This window comes from Aquila chrysaetos, chromosome 18, assembly GCF_900496995.4.
Source record: "Aquila chrysaetos chrysaetos chromosome 18, bAquChr1.4, whole genome shotgun sequence".
NCBI lineage: Eukaryota > Metazoa > Chordata > Aves > Accipitriformes > Accipitridae > Aquila > Aquila chrysaetos.
In genome coordinates, this window is record NC_044021.1 from 818,220 (window position 1) to 832,690 (window position 14,471).

Here is a 14,471-nt window from a genome sequence, read left to right on the forward strand (position 1 = left end):
AGCTGGTTGTACTCTTTTGATTTTTGTGGCTGTATTCTTTGTACTATTCTTGCTCATGTGGACATGCCTCAATAGCATCAGTACCGTACAAGCAGAGACAACCAGAGAGAATGCACATGAAGAGATAGCCATTGTGATGACATTTGTAAGGAGAGTTGAAAGTATCATGACAAAGTTCAAAAGTAAATAAAAGATCACTTTAAAAGAAAACAGTAGGAGAGAAAGCAAAATGAAGCTGTCCATTGATTTAAGTTCAGAACAATTTTAGAAGAGCTGAAAATGATTGCAAAGTCTAGAGACTGTTTAACAAATTTAACCTCAAGCACTTCTATTTATCATTTTTGGCTGGTGGAATTAGCTTCAATTCAGAAGCAATGACAGATAGACTTCTTGATTTATGATATTTTTTGGCTGAGGCCTGCAATAGCCTCTTAAAACCCTTATAGCAGAAATCTTTTGTATTGACCTATGGGAGGATTGATCTCCAACAGAAGGTAAGGCAAATTCCTAGTGTAGCCACAAAGTCACATCTTACAAAAGAGATTCATCAATCTTGATGCTCTGTTTAATTTTCTTTTTAGGAGATATAATCTTTCGTAGTGAAACTGCTGTTAATAAGATATCAAAAAAACCCCCAACACATCAATGAGTTTGAAAATATTTTTAAAGCAGCGACTTGTTTTTCAAAACTGGTGGTTTTGTTCCAGGCTTGGATCTATGCTTCTTAGTATGGCTTACCTGTGGTGGTTAAGTTTTAGGCAACTGCAGTGACTAAGAAGCCAGGCAGTGAGAGCGTCTGGGAGCTGGAATTCTGGGCCTGGCTGGGCTTTAGTTTAGGGAAACCTTTATGAACATTGGTGCTTCTGCTCTCCCAAAGATAGACACATACCAGAGCTTGGCAGGATTTTTCAAGTGGGCTTAATGATTTACACTTCTAATTGGATGCGTTTAGAAAGTTGACCCTGTCCTTAGCATTTTAGCATTTGAGTTTATTTGGTTATCTTTTATTCTCTTTCCTTCCCACCCACTCTTTCTCATTGCTTTGCTCTAGTATTTAAATGTGTGTTAGATTTCTGCTTTGACCTGGAAGTTTGACCAGAAACCTGCTGAGATCCTTTCCAACTCAAATTATCCTATGATCCTATGAACATGGCATAAGTTGCAGAGTCAAAATTAATCTTTAGGTCCAAATACCAGGGCAGCCGCCTGAAGCAGGGACACTGCCTTTCACTATACGTGTGTTGAAGTATGCCGCGTAATGGGAGCCAGCCTTGCAGTCTTGGCAGGAGAGCGAGTAAGAAAGGAAAGGACAAAGCCGAAGAGCTTTGAGGCACTCTAGCTGCCAGGAGATTCTGTTTCTGGAGCGGCAGGACACAACTGACCAACTGATTAGTGTCACCGTTCGCTCTCTGAAAAGGTGCTCGGTTTGGAGTTCACCTGAAGCTGGGCATTTAGAGAATTGTTTTATCATAATATGTGTGCGTGTGAGCGTACGCTTGTGTATGTCTGTTTCTTACGATGATGTACGAATTGGGATGCGTTAATAAATCTGCTTCTAGTGATAGTTTGTAATGAAATGTAATGTGAGGAGAATACAGCATGGTGGAGGTGACTTTGGATCCCTATCAGGATATTCGTGGGGTGGAATTAGCTATGATTTTTCTTTCTTTATGAGGAAAACAGTTTGCTGAAGAGTGTGGATGTGCTACTAGCTAAGCCAAGCATTATTTCTTTCCAGAATACCATATGTAGGGAATTCCAAAATAACAAAACAAATCAGCTTTGATACAATTTTTGAATACCTCCTGAGTGCCATTAGATAGCTACAGACTATCTGTATCATGTTTGATATATGTTTGCAGGATTGCAGTGAGGCAAAACAACCAGGCACAATACCAGTTGTTAGTATAAATAAAACATGTGTACCCACTGCACAAAAGCAATTGAACATTCAGCCTTAAGTCTATTTATCTGCATTTATTGCTTTTTTTTTGTGAGAGACAACAAAAAGGATTTTTGCATGTGTGTTTGTGTAGTTTTGGTGTTTTAAATCCAGTCAGGAAGGATGCATAGCAGGTTAGGTAAAACCTATCTAATAATCTGTTAAGGTAGCGTAATATAATTTTCTTTAAATGAGGAAGCCAACTTGCCTGATTTTTCAATCTTTTTGTTTTAATTTTTGGGAAACAAAAATCTAAGGAAAACAATTTGAGGTATGAAATGGAATAAATGACTAATACCTTGTGTTTCCTGTCTGAGCTTCTGCTTAGGTTTGCGTGAAGGCCAGTAGCTGTGGGTTGCTGCCGTCGCAACAGGCAGTGCTGGAGGCAAGGCTGGTCATCACCCGGGGTCCGCTCTCCAGATCACAGGTAACAAAGAAAAGACAATCTGAATATTCATCTTGGTTTTGAAGTAAACCGTCCTCAGATTCTACCTTGGGGAGATCTCTCCTTTATCTCCAAAAGCCAAAAAACTGTAGATTTTATTACTGCCCTTGAGGGTAAGAATTTGAACCTTTTCACTAGGGAAACTGGAAAATACCAAGAGTGAGATGCCAGACATTCTGTATTTTATTTGACCTTATCTTTTTTCTTCTTTTGAGAGAAAAAGTAATGAACTAAACAGGTTTCCTGATGATGGGAATTATTCATTTGGTTGGGCCTGAAGGATGGTATAATTTTCAGTTGACATCAGTACTTGCCTGTTAACATTAGAAATCCAAGTTCTTGCTCTGGTTCCTAGATAGTGGGAGCCCATTAGGTATGACCACATAAAAACATACGTGCAAAACTCAAATCTCTGTGGTACAGAGTAAGTGAGTTGGTATTAAGTCTTCAGGGAGCAAAAATGTTACTTATCCAGGCTTCAGCATGGGAGGCTTCAGGAGCTGTAGTGTGATTTTCGTTTGACGTGCTCTCCCCCCGACCGCCCGGGTTGGCCGGGAGGCGTCCACCAGAGCAGGGCACGCTCGTTCCTGCAAAAACTTCTGGTGAAGCTGCCTGCAGCTCCTTCAGCGCGGAACTAGCCTGCCCTGACCTATCTGAGCTGAATACTTGGTGCAGCCCTTATCACTTTGCAAGATCATCCTTCTCAGTGAGATTACCTCAGAGGTGGAGGGAAAAAAGCCAGTCATCAGTCATTAACCTTCATTTGGCAAGCAAAAACCACGGCCATCTCCCCTGTTGCCACCTAGGGAGAGGACAAATTTACTTGCAGTGTCTATTTCCACTTTTTGGGTAACGAAGAAGTGTAGTCTGCATCAGATCGCAGTCCGAATCCTCTTCCCCAGTTCTGAATGGCTGTTCTGTCTGTTTAGCTTCAATAACGTTTTCAGAGCTCTCTCTGCTCTTAGGAATTCAGCACTGGGGTCTTTTGCAAGCAAAAATGTTAAAAGCAGCTACTGACTTGTGGAAGAAGTTTCTGCAGAAGAGCATCAGAGAAATAATTGTTAGCCCTATTTCTTTGGACATATGGGAAAATCAGATGCTTTCTGCCTGTAAATTAAAAAAAAAAAAAAACAAATGAAAAGACCCAGCTATAGTGGATCCCACTATCTCCACAACTATGGTTTTGGATAATACATGAAGAAGCAATTGATGCTGCCAGAAAATCAAGAGATAGTTTACAGAGAGAAGTACCTTTTTCAGGAGTACCTATAGTTTGAGGACCGGAAAAGAAAATTCCAGTATTTAAAATGTATTCTAGTTTTATTGCCTGTAAATAGATCAATCTATTTTATTGCCAAGTATAATTGTTAAGGCTCATCTGCCTTCAGATACTTAATCAACATAATGGTAATAGTTTTGTACAGTGTGCGGTTCTGTAGGTTTTGGCATCCAGCAGAGAGAAGTTTTACGTGCGTGTATCCTTTTTTTGAAAGCAACATGCTCAGTTCCTTGAAATGTAAGAGGTTGGGCTGAGAGCCTGAGTGAAAACTACCCTTAAAACTCAGAAATTTTCACATAATCCAAACTTATTTAAATATGACTTGGGAAATTAGGTGTTCTCAATCATTTACAAAAATCTAGATTTGGAGGTATTAAGCATAGTTGTTGTGGTAAAGCTTATAAAGCTGCTTTCGTTCACATTTAGGATAGGAGACAAACATGCTTAATATTTGGAAAAACATATTTTTTATTTTTGTGAAGGTAAGAAGGGCTAAATGTGTGTGTGTGTGTGTGTGAAAAGAAACTCTTGCACACCCATCAACTTCGTATTTATTTATTTGAGGTTTCTTTATTGTTTTTATTTTTTATGGCAAATGTATTAGTAAATGACATTTTCCCCTCTCTTATTTTCTCGTTATGTTTTTCAGACTCTGTTTGAGCCAGCACTGATTAAATAAGCATTTTGATCTGTCCATGAAATAATGAGGAATACTTTGCACACAGTTGTACTGTTAGCAAAGTAAAACTCAAGTTGATCTGTTTAAAATGTTGTGTGCAAAACCCGATAAATTAAGTAATAACGTTTCCTATCCATTAAAATATAAAAGCTGCAACTGAATGGGAGACGAACACATTTACCTATTATTGTGCAGTGCTATTCTGAAAGCAGTCATTTTTGCTAACTGTCCTGAAGCTGCAAGCTTTAGAAGACCTCTGTTCATGTCCTTGAATGTTCCCTCAAGTGCTCCATGAAAAGCCTGGAAGCTCCAGGTGTCTTTGAAACGGCTACTGTCACTTCAGCAGCTCTAACGTGAAAAAGGGCCTTTTGGACATTCGGTCACACTCTTCTAGTGAAAAGCCGAGTATGTCATGGAGAGTAGCATCTCCTGCAGTTTTCTTTCACTCAGAGGAGCAGTGAACAAATGCAAGTGTTAAAGGAAAAGCCCCTTCTGATTCTGATTTCTGCTCTGAGGTCAAGGCTTCAGCTTGAAAGTCTTAAGCTGTCATTTCTTCTAGTAGTTTTCTTCTACTCAGAATTACTGTTTGAAGACTGGCTTCTTCATAATAACTTAATTTGGCTTCTGGAAGTAAAGGAGAACTCTTGTTCTCTTCTCTTTGGTAAGAGATGTTGGCAGCTGTGTGGCACCTGAATCAGGCCCATTTCCCAAAACAACTCTTCAGGAAATCTTGGGACACAAACAGCTGTAACAAATCTGGTTCCCCGAGCGCACACAACCTGCCGCTTCTTCCATTTCCATACTAACCGTGCATATGATAACTCACCCAAAACCGCATCTCCAGGCTCATAGCAAGGGACTGACAGGGAGTGAGTGCTTTCGACTTGTGATATCTTTTTGATTTTCACGATTTTTACATACTGCAGAGAAACACCAGAACTGAATAAAGTAAATAACAAAATATCCGAGAAGGAATGTTTTTACAGCTGTGGCTTGGGGTGGTACCTGAGAAGCTAAGACATCTTCAGAGCCAGTTTTTAGGTGATAGCTGCAACGAGAGTATTACATTTATGTTTGTAATATGGATGGCAGACACTAATCCGCAGGAATGGATCATAGGACTTCTCTCTCACCTGTTTACCAGACATTTTTCTGGATTAAAATTTTGCTATAAACTTGCTGTTCTGTACTGATCTCAAGTGTGAACTTGCTGCTGTCAGTGGTTGTCAGCTGCCTGTACAATAAGGTTGGTTAGGTTTAGTATTCTGTGTTATCAGCTCTACTGAATCGACAAATCTGATAGATGTTCAGTGTCTGTGCTTGCTGCAGCCACAGATAGCCACGCTGTCTCTGCTACTCAAGGGGAGATCGCTCCGTCACGACGTTTCATTCTCTCTGTCCAGTTTTCTCTGGAACCAGAGCATTTTCCACCCGCTTGCTCTTCTGGTGAGCTCTAGGCGTCAACAACTGTTTTGCCAACGCCGAGTCCTCCTGCCTGTGGCAGGTGCCTTCAGTCTACGCCAGCAGAACGTCCCTGAGCAGCAGAACCACCTTCACCGCTGAGACACCCTGGGCAGGAGCCCTGAAAATGCCCAGTGACTTGAAACTTCCCAAACTTTGCAGAAACGCATCTCCTTTTTGCTAACAATTTGCTCCACAGGCATTCAAAATGTTACCGGTAATAGTCTCTTTGTTTATTTGCAGAAGTTGAGCACCACAGTCCATAAGCTATTTAAGATAACATAACATGTTCCCAGTTAATGACTGGTCCAATTCCACGCTATGCTGCAAACATATCACAACATAATGTCTGTTTATTGTTTTCAGTCATTTTGCAAAAAGTCTGCATGAAACAGCCTTTTAGCTTGCAAAGTGACTGAAAATGTTTACAGTAGAATAAAGGGAAATTTAAGTTGAATGGGGCCTCTGGACATTGTTATCAAGTGGAGGGTATTGACTGATGTCTTCAGGCCTGGGATGGAAACCAGCACTGGATCCTCGCTTCATCCATCCGGGTGCTCCTTTGCCATCCTGGGAAAGCATCTTACTCCATCCCCGCACTGATCCTCCTGACTGCAAAAGCTTCTCCTCTGCGGTGGCAAAAAATACGCTGTTAATACGTTCGTTCTTTAAATGGAAGTCTTTGTTACAAAATGCTGAAAGAACCACTGAAGTCTGCATATACAGATGGGGATTCTGACTTTCTCTCCGGAAGGCGGACGCCTCTCCGCGGGTCTCAGGCTGCAGGAAAAGCCCGTGGCCCCTCGCTGGGCCTGGGCACTGGAAGATGCTCTTGAAGCGTGCGGGAGGTGTGCGCTTGTCGAGGATCCGTGCTGGCAGGGCAGGGAGCTGTGGGAGGCCGTCACAAGGGCACGCGGCACCAGGAGTGATGAGAAAGAGATTAACAGGGCTTCTCTGACACCCCGCGCGTCCAAGAGCCCGACTTCCCCGCTGCGCTGAAGGAGAGGCAGGCAGAGATTTTGCCCGCCAGGTTTGGAAGTGGAGTTATCTGTATGCATTCATGTGCCCAGGTAAGCAAGAAAATAAGCAAACTGTCCTTCCCGCAGCTGGGAGAGGGAAAAAAGCCATTAGCAAATAGCAATACTTAATGATAAAGACAGCGTATATGGCTAAGAGATAATGTAGGTGTAGAGAGAATATGGACGACTGAGCAGATTTCCTATCAGCTGTCATCACTGCAGTGGGTGAACTGGTCAAGTCTGACTGAGACGACTCTGTCAGAACTTCCAGGAGTCCAACTCCCAAAGTGATGAAGTAGGAAGCACCATGCATGGCACTGCTGGTTTGGACAACTACAGGACCTGTTCTTCTTATCAAGTCCTTTTTATTCTTTCACACTTTTGAGTCCGTTTCCATTATGAGTTACATGGAAATATAGAAATACTGCTCAAAGTCTTTTTTGCAGTGCGGTACTGCACCACACTAGGACATTTTTTTAAGTTCACCCTTTGGTCTTGAAAAGTTTGTATATTTAAATGTGCGCTTTAATTTTGTTCTGTATTTCTCCCAACGCACAAGGGATTTAGTGAATTCAAACTATTAACAAATATTGGCAGTCAGGTCTTTGTTTTTTCAGCTTGCATGCCAAGTGTTAGCAGGATTCAATTTAAAATTGTTGAGATAATGATCTCTCTCCTTGTAGCATGTTACTTTATCTAGCCTGTACAGCCCATTTTTCTGTCAGACAGTCAAGTTACATGCCGTGGAAGCTTTTAAAGCAGATAAATAGTAAAATCCAAACACTGACTGATTTCTTTGTACCTGTGGCAAATTTAGCTTTGAAAAAATATTCTCAGATTTAAATGGGTAAGTGCAAATTTTTTATTACATCTGTTAAAAGTATATATTAACTGGAAAATGACAGGCTCCATTGGCTGCCAAAGGTAATACACATCATAATTTTGAATTGTACTCAAACTGAACTGTGAAATCAGTTTGATTTTATATTATAAAAAATAATATAAATTAGTTTGATTTTATATTTTCATCTAATTCTTTTATATTTGCAGCTACAGTTCAGTAAAATAGTTCATTAATTTTAGTTAGTCTTTTGCTTTAGTGTTCAGAAGGTCTCACAATATGTTCTTCTAGAACCACTCAAAGGAGTTTAAACCAATGATTCCCTTTCCAATGTTGTTTTTTCCATGGTGAAAGTAAGGCAGCATTGGGAATTGTTGGTTGGAAGACCTCCTTCCCTGGAGGTCTCTAGTCCAACCTCCTGCTCAGAGCACTCCGTCCAGCAGCACCACCTCAGGTCACCGGGGCACTGTCCAGCCAGCTCGAAAACTGCTAAGGGTAGAGAAGGACATATATCTATACATATATCAGTATAACTTTTCAAAGTTTAGCTTTCCATTTCAAATTCTGAAACTGTTACAGCTATACAGAGGGAATTCATGGAAGAGAGTGGAAGATGGTCTCTTTTTAACAAATTCTGGTTTAGTTTTAGAAAGTTTCACAGCTTTGCTGGTGGATCTACTCTACAACATCTGTAAAATCAATAGAAAGGGAGACAGGAGCTGCTTTCCTGGAGTTTGTGGTGTTCTGCCTCGTCTCAGACATGGAATAAACACTGTAAAAGCTGCGTAGGATGGTATGCGGTAAGAACCTTGAGTATACAGAACTGGGCAGGGTATAGGTATGATTTGAGGCAGAGCATAATTCTAAGCCTTTGAAACAGGAAACTTTTTTCAACACAAAAGGTGTGCTTTTAGGTATGTTATTTGGTTATTAAAAATGATGAGGTAAATTCATTTATAAGAGTCTGTAATATTTGAATGTGTCTATACTACTTACTGTACGTGATGTCTTGCCTGTCTTACCACTAATCGGAAGAGAGGTTCATGACTGAAGATCTCATTATATATGATTTAACTTCTATAGATTCAGTATTTAAACATCTCCACAGTGACTTGATTTATGCAAAGAGTTGGTCTTGAAAGTATTGCTTATTCTTAGGGAACAATCTTTTCTTGGTGTCTATTGTATCTCCTGAATTCCATCTCTTTCCTGTCAATATTACTTCACATTTTGTAGTATCCTGTTCTTAGTATGCGCTGGTGTTTTTACTGCGTAATAATACAATTTCTCTACTTAAAAGAAAAGTAATTATTGGAGAATAATCAACTGTTGTCATCTCTTGCTAAACCAGAAAAGCATTAACAGAGCATACGGACAGTGGTTCAGAAATTGCCCCTTTTACTCCACTGCAAAAGGAGAAATAGTAAGTACATTAAATCAATACAAGTGAAGTTTTTGCAATGGAAGGAATGAAACATTTTTTTTGTACTGACGCTAGAAAGAAGCATGACAACGAATTGTGTGACAGCCTGTTATCAGCACGTCAGCACTTGCAAACTTGTTTCTGGTATTAGGACAATGTGATTTTCTTGGATGAGCTCGCTCTTAGGTAGCGTATGTAGAAGAAGAATTTCTGGGTTAACTAAAAGCAGGTTTCTTTTAAGTCATTGGACGCTTTCTTGTAAAATTCCAGTTTATCCCCAGATCTCCCTTTCACAACAGATTTCTTTGCAGATTGTCATATTGTATGACCTGAAAAAGTTTACACGGAAACATCACACCAGAAAGAAGCAGAGAATCTGTGGCTGCAGTTACAGGCAGAGATACGGGTTCTCACCCACATCAAAAAGATTGTAATGGCACTCTGAAGGTGTTTGGGAGTAGTCAGCGTAGATTTATGAAGGGGAAATCAAGTCTGAACAACCTGACAGCCTTCCACGATGAGATGACTGGCTTGGCTTGAGATGAGGGGAGAGCGGTGGGTGGTGTTTATCGTGAGTTTGGAAAGGCTTTCAACATTGCCTCCCGTAACATCCCTCAGACGAGCTGGTGAAGTGTAGGGTAGGTGAGTAGACAGCGATGGAAAACTAGCTGACCTGCTGGGCTCCGATGCTTGCCAGCAGCAGCAAGAAGCCCAGCCGGAGGCCAGCCGCTCGCGGCGTGCCCCAGGGGCCAGTACTGGGTCCAATCCTGCTTAACGTCGTTAATGAGCTGGGTGACGGTCAGCGCACTCTCAGCGAGTTGGCAGATAATGCAGAACCAGGCCAGGGAGGTTAGTGGTTAATTAACAAGATGAATGTGCTGCTCTTCAGCGGGACCCTGACAGGCTGGAGCATGGAGCCAGCAGGAACCTCCTGAGGTTTAGCAAAGGGGAATGCCAAGTCCTGCGCATGGGAGGGATAACCTCACGAAGTTTAACAGCGGGAAACGCAAAGTCCTAAACACCGGGAGGAACAACCCCACGCACCAGCATAGGCTGAGGGGCGAGTGGCTGGCGAGCAGCTCTGCACAAAAGGACCCGGGGGTCCTGATGGCCAACAAGTTGAACACGAGCCAGCAGTGTGCCCGTGCCGCTAAGAGGGCCAACGGCGCCCGGGGCTGCCTTAGGAAAGGTCGTCCTTCCCCTCTGGTCAGCTCTGCTCAGCCACATCTGGTCTGCTGTGCCTGGGTTTGGGCTCCCCAGGGCAAGAAGGGCATGGACATACTGTAGCATGTCCAGCAAAGGGCCACGAAGATGATAAAGGAATTGGAGCGTGTGTCTTAATAATAACAAAACAATATCTTATTTACATAATAATTTTTTAATCTGTTTTATTTATTATTTGGTTTTGTTTATTATTTACTTTGATTTATTTATTTACTTTCTAATTTCACTTACAAAATAAATTTTATTATGTAAAACAACAACATATCAAGCCAGAGATTAAGCAGAAATAACAGTGATTTTTTAAATTTTATTTTAACCTGTGTTCTTTTGAGAACTGATTTGGCTGAGAAGTGTGATATTACCTCTTTTTTAATTCAAAAAATGGTGAAAGATTTCAATGTTTTGGAAAGTGAAGGGGGTGGGCATGCCTTAAGGACTACCATCATACAGTCTCTAAAAACTGAAGCTGTGTGACACAAAGTTTGATTTTAGAAGGAGCTGGTGTTACATCAAGATTGAGCACATCATAAAATAATCATGAAAGCGAATATTTCATTTTTGCGATATATCGTTTAATAATAATTTTTAAATCATACAAATATATTGCCTTTCTTTGGATATCTGTGTTGGAAAAGCATTTCAGGGAAAGATGGGGAAGAGGTAGGACAATGAGAGGTGTAGCAGACTCTTAAATGTACTTTCCACACTAAGCCAATAAACCCCAAGTTTGTTGTGCCCTAAAGCCAAATGTTAAGCTTTAACTTTGCCCTCAGATGGCAGCTAAAAAGGATCAGCACGATTTTAAGACAGAGGATCCTACAGGCACAGCTCAGCCTTATCAAAAGTGACCCCTTGGCCTCCCCTGTCCTACCCCAGGTAACCATATAAAGTAAATCCTAAGCTAAAAGTGACCCGCTTCTGGCAATACTTGCTGTCTTAGGGTCACACTCTACTGACAATGTCTGAATTAAAAGAGTCTAACAGAAATGGTTTATAAACTCTATGAACAACCTTGTCCTAAAGAAACGTTTTGTCCATTTGTGATGAATTGCTGCAGACTGGCCCTTTTACAATTGCATGTTTACAGAAAGAATGAAGTGAAATTAAAGTGCTATCAAAGAACTCTTCATTATGTGCGAAAAACCCTGACTTGGTATCTGAGTAACCTGTTGGTGGTACAAGGTTTGTAGTCTGGCTCGTCTGCATGATAGGCATGCAAAAACCAGATTAAACCATTGCTTTTCTGGAGACAGAAAGCCTCATGATCACTGAGACTTGTTTCCTCTCCCTCTCTGGGTGCCTGTGGACGTGGTTGACTACTCACTGTTAAGTCTGTGGAAAAATTGCCATTGTTATGGTGACAGTGGGGAGCAGCCGGTGGATGCAATTGTCCTTGCACCTTCATTTGCACAAGTGCTGCTCCTGGATAGAGGGTATAAAAGCAGGCGGAAGGAGAGAAGGGATCCCCTCTGGGACCCCCAGCAAGTCACCGTAGTACCAGACTTTGGGAACTGCAGCTGAGCTGTGAAATGCCAGCATTTTGGACTCAGTTCCCCTCACAGGACACTATTTGGGTCTGTTCACCTTTCTAGCTTTCACCCAAGTCATTTTGAATTTCTTTTTGAGCAAATTGATCCCAGATAGTGAGGCCTCAGGGCAGCAAGAAGGACTACATCGGTCTGCATTTGATTATGCATCATCTAAGTGCTAAAATGTTAGCTGAGTTGCTTCAGAAGTGTTAGAAGGGCACAAATGGAGCACAAGGAGAAAACCATATGAAGCAAAAATACAGATGACAGACAGAAAAGACGTCAGAAACACCACAAGAGGATGAGTGTATGGAAAAGAGGCGGCAGAGCTCTCTGTCTCAGGCTGTTACTGACTTGCTTGTGCAAAACTATGCCTTCTATGTTCTTAATTTCCTGGAAAGGTGCTATTTATCTTGCTAATATCTCCCATAATCAGCTGTTCGGGAGAAGCCTATGGTTACTGTCGGAGCCTGTACCTGAGAACGATGGACCCCATGTGTTGAACTCCCACCAGGCTGACTTCTTTCAGAGATAGCAGTCAGTCTTAGCCAAACACATCACAAAGAGGAGGTCCTCAGCACCGTGATATCCAAAGTAACCTCTCATTAGTTACCCAGCGTTCCGTAATACTGTAAATGGCCTTTCTTTCTCTTGCTATCTTGTGGCTATTTATGAGATTGAGTGTCCTGTTGCAGAAAACATCACAGACTCTTCATTCCTGTGTATTTTCCTCCTCATTTTAGCCTCTCTTTAGTTGTATTTGGCCAAAGATAGGACTAAATAAAAATCCTCAGCAGATTCAATGCAGTACTTGCTTTAGCATCTCTTGCCCTCCTATGAAAGGGTAAAATGAGAAACTTAGATCTGAACCATTTGAGATCTGGCATGTCCGAAATCTAGGAAGCTAGAGCGTGAAAGCAGAAGAGCTCGAAATGTCCTCTTGCTTTCAAGTATCACTAAAAAGGAGAGCCTCCGCTAGTTGTTTCTCCATAAACTCAAAAGCTCTTGTCGGACCTACCTGGGGGGAAAGAATTCATTTTGCTATTTTCCTTTAATTCCCATCGCTGCTGCTCTCACGACCTCAGTCACGAGCGCTCCAAAGTCCCAGGTGCCAGCCCGGGTGCTCTTGCCTGTGAGGAAAGAGGTAAAGCCCGGCTTGCAACCACCCTGGCTGTCTCCTTGCCTCTTTGTCAGGCTGGCGGGTCGCGCCGCGCGCGCGGTCGCTGTGACATCTGTCCGTCTGACCGAAGGCTCCAGAGATGAGGTCACCACCGCTGGACACTGGTGGCCCCTCTCCTCCTCAGTTGCAGTCTGATGGATAAAATCACAGCACAGTGGCGGTACCTGCATTCCACTGCTCTCAGATTTACATTTTTATACCCCCCCCCCGCCCCCCCGCCTTATGCCACACTTCTTCAAGTTTCTCTTAGCCTGGTCTCTCATTTTCCTGGAGAAAATTACTGAAGCTCGTTATGCTTCACTTCATGGGCACTGGCTCTTCTGTGCTACTTTTTCACATCTAGCCCAAAGGTGATGAAGTGAAAGAAGCCCCAAAAAGATAGGAAGATGGACATCTTGATATAAAAGTAGAAGCTATTGCAGAATAGGCTGAAGTATTGTTTATTGTTTGTTTAGTATATAAATGAAATCCGTAGAACTAGCTTCACCCATATGCCACTTTTTTCACAGAAGATGATCTGTTGGTTGTTGGAGACAGTCTAGTTTATCTGGTACTTCCGTGAGAGATTTTTCCCAGCCTGAGAATTTACTATTTAAAAATACAAAATCCCTCATATTTAATTTTACATCCAGTTGCCTTCCTCATTTTATCTAAATTAATAATTTGTTCGAATGATTTATTTTTTGGAATAAGCTTATCCCTACCCACAGAGACTTTATCAAAGTACAACATGTGTATTTGTATTAATGGTGTGATTTACTGGTAGGATTTTCTGTCCAGCGCCAGAGTTCTCTATCTCCAGTGATTATTTCAGTCATCACATGCTTTACTTATTTTTTGGCTGACCTTTTTTAGGCATTGTCTTTCATTAACAGGCATCAGTCAGGAAAATCGTGACTTGCAAATTGCACGCTCCTTCAGTACTTAGAAGCTATCAGTTGTTGGTGACGAGTACAGAGAAAACAGGAAAGAATGGCCTTGTGAGTAAGGCTTTTGTGCAGGACTCAGAAAATTTGTTTTAATTTGTGGTTCTGCCATACAATTCTTATGTGGCCTCTGGAGAATTGTGTAGGTTCAGAATACAATCTGTATAAACACGATAATGATAATTCCTCCACTTTGTATTTACCTTGCTATTGCATTACCACCTTTTCAGAAAATGCTATAGCTTTTACTGCACTTGCATGATGGCTAGAACAGTGGTCTGCAGGCTCTTTTGGGTCCACAGCAACACAAAAATAGTGTTAGAAGCAACAAACCATCCCTCTTTTTGCTTATGTTCAATGGAAAATAATAGGTGGGCCTGCTGTGACCTGTCCTGGAGGCATGGCATTAATGTGTTGTAGAGTCGTACACATCAGCCATTTCTAATTTCCTATCATTTATCCAGAGGATGGCTGTAAGAATCAGAGAAAAACAGTGAAAAAACATTTCTTCATCAGACTCAAT